The sequence below is a fragment of the Scyliorhinus canicula genome, chromosome 17 (genome assembly GCF_902713615.1).
Source record: "Scyliorhinus canicula chromosome 17, sScyCan1.1, whole genome shotgun sequence".
Taxonomy (NCBI): domain Eukaryota; kingdom Metazoa; phylum Chordata; class Chondrichthyes; order Carcharhiniformes; family Scyliorhinidae; genus Scyliorhinus; species Scyliorhinus canicula.
The window spans coordinates 132031191-132043328 of NC_052162.1; the positions used below are offsets into that span (position 1 = coordinate 132031191).

General features: G+C 53.4%; 1 protein-coding gene across 1 annotated transcript in view; it reads left to right on the plus strand.

The window, feature by feature from the left end:
* The first annotated feature begins 4445 nt into the window (after positions 1–4445).
* Positions 4446–12138, plus strand: part of LOC119951152 (probable G-protein coupled receptor 139) — a 115071-nt gene continuing 107378 nt past the window's right edge. The window contains exon 1 of the transcript XR_005457518.1: positions 4446–4665. The gene's annotated coding sequence lies outside the window, so the exon portion shown is untranslated. The remainder of the gene's footprint in view (positions 4666–12138) is intronic.

Genomic DNA, 12138 nt, shown 5'->3' on the forward strand with positions numbered 1-12138 from the left:
TATGACATCTCCCCCCCCCTTTTTTATATTATTTGTGTTCAGATAATAAATATTCAGGTGCATATGCGTGTGGATGTGTATATGTGCGTGACTATCTATTGAATGTGCTAAAATGAACTCGTATACATAGGAAGGTGTCGCTAGTGCAGATACAGGGCAGATGAAACGGTAAAAACGATACTTACTGAGGTCAAAACGATGAGGTAACAAAATTGTGCAAAAGTTCAGTTGATAAGTTTAGTCTTTGCGGCGGGTGATGAATTCTGGTTGACCGCCTCAAGGGTGGATCAGGGGCCGCCTGCACTTGGATAGGCAGGACTGCTGCCAATGCGGTGGTCGCAGAGGTCGGCAGGCTTGCTGGTAGATCGGTGGCCTTGTGGTCGGGCACGTCCGGATGAAGCATTGTGTGAGGCGGGACATCACGGTTGGGAGGCGGGCGTTGGGAGACTCTGCACGGCGCCCGTCTGTTGCGGCGTAGGAAGGAGCCGTCAGCCATGCGGACGAGGAACAATCTCGGGGCCACTTGCGTGACCACCACAGCTGTGGCGGACCAGCCGCCGTCAGGGAACTGTACACGAACACAATCAGGTGGGACCAGCTCGGGGAGATCCGTGGCATGAGCGTCGTATGCTGATTTCTGTTGGGCCCGAGACTGCTGCATCTCATAGAATTTACAGTGCACAAGGAGGCCATTCAGCCCATCGAGTCTGCACCGGCTCTTGGAAAGAGCACCCTACCCAAGGTCCACACCTCCACCCTATCCCCATAACCTAGTAACCCCACCCAACACTAAAGGCAATTTTGGACATTAATGGGCAATTTATCATGGCCAATCCACCTAACCTGCACATCTTTGGACTGTGGGAGGAAACTGGAGCACCCGGAGGAAACCCACGCACACACGGGGAGAATGTGCAGACTCCGCACAGACAGTGTCTCAGCGGGGAATCGAACCTGGGACCCTGGCGCTGTGAAGCCACAGTGCTAGCCACTTGTGCTACCGTGTTGCCCAAACTTAACCCTGTGTTTTGGCTGATTAAAGCGAGTGACACAGAGAGTCTCCAATAGAGGAATAAATAAAACCATGACTGATTACAGTGACACAGAGAGTCTCCAATAGAGGGAGACAAAACCAAGACTGATTACAGCGAGTGACACAGAGTCTCCAGCAGAGGGATGAATAAAACCATGACTGATTACAGAGTGGTAAAGTGAGATACTTTATAAAGAATCATAATTTAGAGTGCAGAACGAGGCCATTCAGCCCATCGAATCTACACCAGCCCTTGAAAGAGCACCCTACTTAAGCCCATCCTCCACCCTATCCCCACCTCACCTTTTTGGACACTAAGGGGCAAATTAGCATGGCTAATCCACCTAACTTGCACACCTTTGGACTGTGGGTGGTAACCGGAGCACCCGGAGGAAACCCAGACAGAAATGGGGAGAAAGTGCAAAGTCCACACAGACAGTCACCCAAGGCTGGAATTGAACCCGGGTCTCTGGAGCTGTGAGGCAGCAGTGCTAACGACTGTGCCACCGCGCAGTCCCTAACCTGGTGAAGCTACAGCACAGGGCTACTTCCCTACCAAGCAATGGAAGCAGCTTGGGATAGACAGAACTGAGAGATCCAACCACTAACAGGTCAGATCTAAGCTCCCCAGTCGCAAGTGATGGTGGAAAATTAAACAACTGGCTGGTCGAGGAGGCTTCACAAATATCCCGATCCTCAATGATTGTGGGAGACCAGCAAATCAAACCAGGACAAAAGCCAAGTCTGAAGCATTTGCAAGCATCTTCAGCCAGAAGTGCCAAGTGAATGAGACATTTTGGCTTCCTCCTGAGGCCTCCAGCATCATCGATGTCAGTCTCGGCAAACATGTGGGGGTGGCCACAATGGGAAACCCCATTGGCCAGCTGCCGAGAAGACGGAGAATCCCACTGCCAGTGCCCACAATGGGAAACCCCATTGGCCAGCTGCCGAGAAGACGGAGAATCCCACTGCCAGTGGGTGGGGGGGAGGATGCTGCACCAAAAACGGGTGTGACAGGCTCAGATGCATCCAAAAGAGGGAAATACACACCCCTTTAAACCTGGAGATCAAGTGTATGTGAAAGCAGTAAACAAAGATTATTTTTCTCCTCGGTGGAATGGACCCTTCCAAGTGCTGCTAACAACCCGAACAGCCATGAAAGTAAAAGAAAAGCCAGATTGGATCCAGGCATCTCGGTGTGAACTACATCATACTGAACTTTGAGAGTACTAGTGAAACGCTGACCTGAAGAGAATGACGACATTGATGTTTTTATATATTATCATTTTAATCCAACATCATGTCGAGTGTAAACTGAACACTAACACCTTAATATACATGTCCCACTCATACGCAGAGAGGGTAAATAAATCCAGTTGTTGGGTTTGTACACAAATTCCCAGATGCTCGGGGGAGGGCTTCCCTGTGCGATCCATCCCATTCACCAGTAACGAGATAGCAAAATGGGTCCTGCGACGGAATAATCCAGGCCATGGGGAAGATACACAGGGAATGTTAGATTGGAGATCAGCTGGATACGATATGAATAGGTTTAAAGGATGGTGGTGGCCTAGATTTAATGTGACATGCCAGCCGCCCTGTTTGATCCTTCCCAATTATACTGGAGTCCCAAAGGGTAGTATAAGCTTTAGGAAACATAAAACATATGGGATCTACCCAGTAGGCATGAGTCAGTGCGACCTGACCTTGAGTTGGCAACCCCCTATGCTCCGCCTTACAGTTAAAGGACTATTCATCTTTGACTGGTCAGCAGTTGAAAATCAAACTAGTGGAGGCCCCTGGGGAGGGGATCCGATTAGACTAATGATGACTGATAGTAAAGGAAACCTGACCGCATATAACGGCAATTATTTTATCTGTGGACATAAGGCGTATCCGTGGTTACCAGAAAATTGGGAAGGCTCCTGCTATTTGGGATGTGTAGTCCCTTATGTACATCACGTCCAGCAACTGCAGGACCATCCCCATCACAGGACAACACAAAGTGTTATGACATGAGCACAAATGCTGGGAATAATGATACCACCATTAGGAATAGCCACTAATGCATACCAACTACGTGAATTATGAGACATCCTTGAGCAGGTAGCTAATGACACTGCAGAAGCTGTTAACCAGATAGAAACTGAGATGGTTGTTCGAAGAGCAGTTGCCCTGCAGATTAGGATGGCCCTTGATTTCTTGTTAGCTGAAAAGGGAGGTACTTGTGCCCTGATTGGCAGTGACTGCTGCACATTCATCCCTGATAACTCAGGGAAAATTGATAACCTGGTGGATCTCATTCGTAGAGATGTGACAATGTTACATGAAGATGGGGGTTGGGACTTTGGCTTTGGGTGGTTGGGATCGTTAGGACAGAGGATTGTGTTTTGGATTATAATCACCGTTGTGATCCTGATTGTCGCATGGTTACTGTTTAAATGTTGCTCAGGATGTTGTCAGGGCGTGGGAGCGAGTATGTCAGCATTGCCTCCGTGGTCCCAGCAACTTAACAATCAGGGAGCAACCGATCGGCGGGGGGGGGGGGAAAGCCTATATTCCTCCTCGCCGTGCCCCTGTAGAGCTCCGCCATGTTGCCCGGGGCTGGCCCGGAGAAGGCAACCCACGCACATGCGTGGACCCGCGCCGGCTGTGGCGCACATGTGAGGACCCGCACTGGCCGTGGAGTGCATGCGCGGACCCGCACTGGCCGTGGCGCACATGTGAAGACCCACGCTGGCAGTTGTGCGCATGCGCAGACCCGCACTGACCGTGGAGTGCATGCGCGGACCCGTGCCACCCATGCTGGCGCCCGTATCGGCAGCTGGAGCTGCGTGAAGGGATCCAGTGTAGTGCTGGCCCCCTGTGGGTTGGGGGATCGCTGCTCCTGGCCACCGGATGACACCATCGTAAAACGCTTCGGCGTTTACAACATCGTCAACACTCTGCCGCTAAAATGGAGAATCCCGCCCAGATTCTTTTCACTCAAAGGGTTGTAAATCTTTTCAATTCTCTGCCACAGAGACCTGTGGATTCTCCGTCATTCAGCTGATTCAAGACAAGAGATTGATCCGTTTTTGGGTGTGATTGGAATTAGGAGACACGGGGATTATGTGAGATGGCAGAGTTGAGGTCGAAGATCAAACATGTTCTTATTTAATGGTGAAGCAAACTGAAAGGATGAATGGCCATTTCCTGCTGCTGGTTCTGATGTCATCCTGTTCTCTCTTTCTCTCCCTCTTTCCATCCCTCATCCCACTCCATCCTGCACACAGACTGACTGCACTGTGTACAAACAGACTACCTCTGTCCATGATCCCAGCTCTCTCCCATCTGCGTTCGCTCTTTCCCTCTCCTTCTCCCTCACTCTCACCCTTTCCTCCCCCTCCTTCCTGTCTCCCGATCACACCTTCTCTCCTTCCTCTCTTTCCCTCTCATTCTCCTCCCACTTCTGTTCCCATGCCTCCCCTTCCCCCCCACACACTGCAGAGAGACAGAAGCTGGAACTCACAGGCTGCCTATACTTTGTGCAGACAGACTGCTTCACTCATTTCAGCCGATTGCCCAGGCAAGCAGCACAAAACAGGAAGCAGAGGACCAGGCTGTTTCTCATCAGCGATGGAGTGTGGAAGGTAACCATTCATTCCTCTCACTTGCTGAATTCGGAGATGGGTGAAGGATGGGATGGGGAGTTGTGGTGGGTGGGGGGGGGGGGGGGGTGGCTTTTGTCGCTCGGTAAGAGATTCTGTTGCCTGGGAATCAATGTTGTAGCTGCTAGTCAGACACACACTCTGCTGTGATAGATGGAAAGAGTATTATAGAGAGGGAGAAAGAGTAAGGAGGAGGGAAAAGAGGGGAGGACTGTGTTCTTGGAGTGGGAGAGAAAGGCAGGAATTTGAGGAAAGGAGCGTTTATGGATTGGGAGAGAGAGAGAAGACAAAAAGAGTTAGAAAGTGGGAAAGCAAGAGAGGAGGAATTAGTGGGTGACTTATTATCAAGTGGGAGATGGAATGAGAGAGGAATTAGGGAGAAGAGTGAGTATCGAGAGAGAGGGAACACAAAAGGAAGTTGATTGAATTAAGAGGTGATAGATTTGAAGAGAAATCGAGAGGCAAAACTATTCTCTTGAAATGTGTTCCCCACTGGATTGTGTTGGAATTGATCCAGAGTGTGTGTCTGACAGGCACAGGTGTTGGAATTGATCCATCAAACAATTGTATCATGATTAATTTATCACTTGAGAATTATATTATTGATCATTCAACACTATTGGGTATTGAAATGTATTGAGGTAAATTCCACTGAGATGTGGTCCTTATTTCCATCACTGCAGGGAAGTGGGAATTCCCCCAGTATTTGGTCTGGGATACATTGCCCACGTATTGTGACCGAGGGTGTAATTCTCCAGGAAGAGATGGGCAACACCCCATAAACGGGCCTGTGGTATCTTCCCCATTTGTGGTCCTGGGCTGGATTCCTCCAACAAAGGTGGAAGTCGAAATTTCCTCATGCGACTATAAATCTCTGTTCCTGGGATGTCTACCCCAATGACTGTTGTTTTGTCTTATCATAGATTATCATAGAATTTACAGTGCAGAAGAAGGCCATTCGGCCCATCGAGTCTGCACCGGCTCCTGGAACGAGCACCCTACCCAAGGTCAACGCTTCCACCCTATCCCCATAACCCAGTAACCCCATCCAACACTAAGGGCAATTTTGAACACTGAGGGAAATTTATCATGGCCAATTCACCGAACTTAAATGGCCGTAGGAATCCCCCAGTTACTGGCCCAACATTGTGTTTCCCCGATATCAAAGCTTGGTTTGCATTTACCCACGATCTGTTCCACGGTGTATTCCCAAATACCTTGACCGAGGTGGGGGGGCTATTTCCCCAAAATCCCCTCCTGGCACATTCCCCAGTTCTGGCACTGACTGTAGCATTCGTTCCCTGATGGGACTGGAAATCTCTTCAAACATCTGGGCCGGGATTCTCCGACCTGGCGCCGGGTCGGAGAATCCCCGGGGGCACGCGTGAATCGCACCCCGATGCCGGCATCCCCATTCTCCGGCGGCAATTCTCGGGCGCCAGCCAGAGTGGCTGACGGGTTTGGCCGAGTTTCACTAGCGTGGGTTGCTCAGGTTCCACACGGCGGGACCTGGAACGTGAGTCTGCGGGGGCCGTCCTGGCACGGGGGAGGGGGGGGAAGTCAACCGTGGGGGAGGGGGGGGAAGGCCACGGTGGCCTGGTCTGCGAGATCGGGGCCATTCCGCGCAGGCTGGAGCTGCGGGCACCACTCCAGCGCCAACCGAGCCCCTTAGGAAGGGGAGCATTACCCATTATCAGGGACCATTGACGCCAGAGCGGTTGGAGCCGCTTTTCACTCCGGCGTGGGGATATAGCCCCATTATTGGAGAATCCTGTCCCTGATCCTGTGAATATTGCCTCAATATCTGGTTCAAGGGGGTATTCTCCCAGAGACTGTACTGGGGTAAGGATGATTGGGATAGTTTCTTTTCTTCGATGTGGCCAGGAATAACACACAATCGCCAATCCAGAAGTGTGTTCCCCCAGTATTGGGTCTGGGTGAATATGGGTTTGCTGGGACCATTCTCTCTTGTACAGGAGTGGGAATATCCCCCAATATCTGCTCATGGGTTTCACCGCCTGTATTCGTACCTTGGGTATAATCTCCCAATATTTGGTCCTGGGGCACATTCCCCCATTGACTCCACTGTGAGATACCCACACACATGGGACTGGGAACCTTACACAATCGCTGGTGCTGGGTTTGTTCTCCATTTGATCAGCATCCTTCATCCCACATTAAACATTCACTCCCTCCGCCACTGACACACAATGCTGCAGTCTGAACCATTTACAAAATGTGTTGAAGCAACTCAGCAACTCTCCTTCGACAGCACTTTCCAAACCCGAGATCTCTGCTACCTGGAGGAACAAAGGTGGCAGACGCAGGGGAGGACCACCATATTAAAATCAGAGATCCGGGGAAAGGGGTGGGGCTGGGGCCTGGGTGGTGGTGACAACATTTGAGGCTGTGTCTCCAATGTGCACGGGGCTCACACCCTCCGCTTGATGTGTCTCCTCCTTCCCGACTTTTCAAAGAATCCCTTTCAAAAGCAGCCTTCACACTCTGGGCCTCCTGGCACTGTCTAGTGTTTTTTAACAGTGGAAGTGGACTGAGGCTCTTAATTGACAATCAATTGAGCTTTTAAGGGCCTCAATATGCCTGAAGGTGGATGGCCCAGTCGGTGACGTACCCGCCCCCCGTTTCTGGTCAGCAGGTAGGGGTGGATGGGGGGGGCTGTAAAATCCAGACCAAAATGTCCTCTGGGTGGGGGGAGTTCAGTGTCCAAGAGTAACTTGGAGCACCACCACTGACTGAGCGGCATTCTTGTGTTTATGCTGAGTGAATGACAACAAACTTCAGCAACTTGTTTCCCGTATCAGCTCCCCCCAGATATCCGGATGTTATATCCCGCACAAGTCTCACTGGGGGGAATGATTAACTTCCCTGTGAACCTTGCAGAATACGAGTTCCCCCGATAGGGAGGGTGCGGGTGGCCTCGAACAATGTCTGGCTCTGGATAAATAGATATTTAAAAAGTATAAAATTATTAAAATATTATAAAGTAGTTATAAATGTATAAAAATCATTTTAATCAGCTTCAGAGACGTGGGGCTGGATTCTCCTCATCCCGACACAGACACCGTTCGGCGACGGGACGGAGAATCCGTTTTCCCGCCGGTTCCGGTATTCTCAGCCCCACTGAAAAGAGGAGCACTCATGGAGTTCGCTACTTTTCAGTGGGGCGGAGAATAGTCCCGCTATTCTCTGTCCCTGACCGGCCAAATTCCCGACGGTGAGGTTCTAATCTGGCCCTGCCATTCGGAATCACGCGAGGCAGCTGCGGACTCAGTCCGGGGCCGCCACAGTTGGGGGAGGGCCGATCGGAGGGCGGGGGGAGGGGGGGGGGGAGTTCATTCGGGACTGGGGTCTATGTGTGCGGACAATCCGGCTTGGGCGAGCGGCTGATGACGGCACTACTTTGGTGGTCCAGGCTGAGTCCGCCATGGAGCACGGTGTGGCCGCTGGAGGCCGCCGCCATGCGTACGTGCAGCCTCTGACCCGGAAGTGCGGGGGGCCGTATCGGCAGCTGGAGCTGCGAGCTCCATGCCAGCTGCCTGCTAGCCTCCTGCAAGATGGTGAATCTGTGGCCTTTTGATGCCAGTTTTCCTGGCGTAAAACACCACAGTTTTCACGATGGCGTGGGGACATAGTCCCCAAAACGGAGAATCCAGCCCGTGTAGTATGTTAGAAAGTAATCAAGGAGCCATTTATCATAAGGATAATGTCCTTATCCATTGGTCCACAAGAGAGGAGCGTCCCACCGTGGCAGGTCTCAAAATTAGAATTTAATCAATCAAAACATCTGGGGTGGGATTCTCCGTTGGCTGACGCTGGAACTGGGAAACGTGATTGGGCGAAGAATCGGATTTGACGCCAAAATCGTGGCAAGCACCGGTTTCACGCCAAATCACAATTCTGTGCCTCGACAGCGGCGTCACTGCATTCCACTCTGCATGTACAGTAAACGCCGTTGGCATATCATTAGCGGTCCTAACCCGGAATTGTCCGAGGTCTCCGTGATTCCCCACCTCCACTGGGGGGAATTCCCGACGGCGAGGTTCTCTTGTGGTTTTAAAAATCGTCAGACAGGTGCTGTGGCTGATGAGGAAGAGAGAGGAGCTGGGACCCAGAGAGGGCAGACCGTGGGCAGCCGGGCCGGACACTGGCCACACTGGCTATGGTGGGAGGGGGGCCCTGCCAGGGCCAGGGGGAGGGGGGGGGATGTGACGGGGGAATTGGCCGTGTGGACAGGTGACCCCCGCCATTGCCTCGACCTGCAAGGCAGCCACCTTGCTGCACATTCCACTGAGCACACACATTGGCTCCTGGCTCTGCAGAGTGACATCGACTGTATAGGTGCCCCCACACCCCCCAGTCCTGCACCGCACCCTCACCATGCCCCCCCCACTGTTACGCGATCCGCTGTTGAGGCCTCAGGCGGTCCATCTGCTGTTGAGGCATCAGGCTAAAGGCACATTGCCCACTGTAGCCCCTCTGGGGCTCTGAGCGGGGGCTGCGGAGCCTATCATTGGCACGAGCAGTGCCAGCCGATGGTACCCCTGGGGGTAGAGCCCGCAGCACCAACCGGGGCCACCATGTAGCCCGGTGGACCTGGTTCTGACGGGGGTACGCACCAAGCTATCATGTCAGCCTTTCATTGCAGACAATGGATATTGGATTTGAACCAGTAATGGTTGCCTTCCTGCTAATCGCTGCAGCCCTGGGGGATGCACTGTGGCCATACGAGCTGGAGCTGCTCGAGGTGGAGGAAGCTGCAGCAGCGGAGCGTGTAGCAGTGGAGCCTGCCCCGGAGGAATAGGAGGCAGCCGCCCGGGATGGAGATCCAGCCGCCCAACAAGCCGAGGAGGATGAAGATCAAAGGCGGCCTCGGACAAGGCCTCGCAGGTACCGGCAGCGCCTGTCATTCGAGGACCTGCCAGACCGGGCATGCCATTGAATACTCCGGCTGAGCAGGGAAACAGTGCGACATATCTGCCAGATCATGGCACACCTGGCACCACGGGGGGTATGGGGGAGGACACCTGCTCCCGGCTACAACAACGCCCATGCGGCGACCAGGAGCGTGATCGGCCTCCTGAAGATGCAGTTCAGGTGCCTGGACCGCTCTGGAGGGGTCCTGCAGTATGATGCTGAGAGGGTCGCCCGAGTCATGGCGGACTGCTGAATCCTCCACAACATCGCGCAGCAGAGGGGCGACGTGCTGGAGGAGGAGCATGAATGCCAGACCTCGTCCGATGAGAATGATAGGGAGGGTGGGCAGGACATGGAGTGCTGGCCGGCACGGGATGGCCAACACGCAAGGGACACCTCCACGGTGGGGAGGGAGGGAACAGACCAGGGGCACAGCCACAGCATCCCCGCCACCCCCTCCCCCCCACCTGCACCCCCTCCATGATACGTACCTGCCGCACTACAGGCTGCGGGCCCGAGGTTGGCAGTAACATCGGGTCTGGTCCATGGGATGGACGATGATGACAACCCGTTCTGCGATGAACTCTGGTTCCCCGCATCGTATGACAACATCTGACTCCTGCCCTCGGCAGCACTTGCCACCATCTACCTGGGTGGTCCCTGCATGTCAGCTGGCCATTCCATCACATGGTCCCATCGAATCCCAGGGGTGACCGTGGTGGTCCACCCTCATGGCCGGGGGGGTGTGGAGGGAGGGTGGGTGGCCTCGGCCACAACATCCACCCATTCCCCCCCACCACACCCGCTCTGTGGCCAGCCCAGACCAGCCCACCCCTCACACCCACCGGACAGAGCACCATGGCAGGTTGTAATGGTGTGAACAGGTGTTTGATGTGACAACATATATACAGAGCCGCGTCCTTGCCTATGGCACTAAACGCGCCAACTTAACTGGTGTCTAACGTTCTGGCCTTACGGGCCCTAACGCAATGTCTAGATGGTACATCAGGAGAAGAGACGGCCTGCTGTGATTCCCGTCCTGCTACCTGGGTCCTTGTTGGCGGGTGTCGTCTGGGGTTCTGCCCATCAGATGGGCCAGGAACAGGAGGGGTGGGGGGGGGGGGGTGGAGTTGAGGTGCTGCGGTGTTCTGGCACCTCTCCTGCAGGTGTCTCCAGCACAGGCCCATCACCTCCTCCTCCCTCGGGATGTCCGGTGGCCCCTGGGCTACTCCATGGGATGGGGGTGCGAGCAGAGATATCCCCTGAGGCTCCCCCAACACCTTGCGCTGAAGGCCCCCTCTGAATCGACCAGGACCTGCACGCTCGCGGCCATGGAGCACAGGGAGCGGACCATCGCTGTCTGGGACTGCGCCACATCACACTGTGACCGTGCCACCACCTTCTGGGTCTGTGTCACATCAGCTAGTGACTGCTCCATCTCCCTCTGGGACTGGGCCACCTTCCCATGTGTCTTCACCATGTCGGCCAGAGCCTGAGCAATGCCACTGACGTTCTCAGCCATGGCCCGCTGTGACTGGGCCACACTCATAAGCGATGCTGCTCTTTCCAGGGAGCTCTCGAACATGGCTGCCTGTGAGATGGCAAACATGCCCAGGGCCTCGGCCAACCCCTGCACAGAATGTCCCAGGCCTTGACATGCTGATCCATGGCCAAAGCCCACGTCCTCAATGCCTCCACTGCGGACGCTACCCGTGCGGTGATGGCCTGGGTGGCACACATGGTCAGCACCACCTCCTGGTCCTGAACACGGTCGGATTCCTCCAACTGCATCGGCAGGTGCTGGATGCTCACCAACAACCCCTCATGTGGTCCCTGGCTCTGTGACTGCATCTCCCCAGTCAATGAAATGAAATGAAAATGAAAATGGCTTATTGTCACGAGTAGGCTTCAATGAAGTTACTGTGAAAAGCCCCTAGTCACCACATTCTGGCGCCTGTTCGGAGAGGCTATTACGGGAATCGAACCGTGCTGCTGGCCTGCCTTGGTCTGCTTTCAAAGCCAGCGATTTAGCCCAGCGTGCTAAACAGTCCGTTCCAGAAACCCAGTGCAGACGAAGGCATTCGGCCCATCGCGTTTGCACCGATCCTCTGAAAGAGCACCCAACACAGGCCCACTCTCACGCCCCATCCCCACAACCCTGCCTAACCTACACATCTTTGGATGCTAACGACAAGTTAGCACGGTCAATCCATGTAATTTACATATCTTTCGATACTAAGGTACAATTTAGCATGGTCAATCCATGTAACCTACACATATTTGGACACGAATAAACAATTTAGCATGGTCAATCCATGTAACCGACACATCTTTGGACACTAAGGAACAATTTAGCATGGTCAATCCACGTAACCTACACATCCTTGGACACTAACGGACAATTTAGCGTAGTCAATCCATGTATCCTACACATATTTGGACACATAAGGAATAGTTTAGCATGGTCAATCCATGTAACGTACCCATCTTTGGACACATAAGGAATAGTTTAGCATGGTC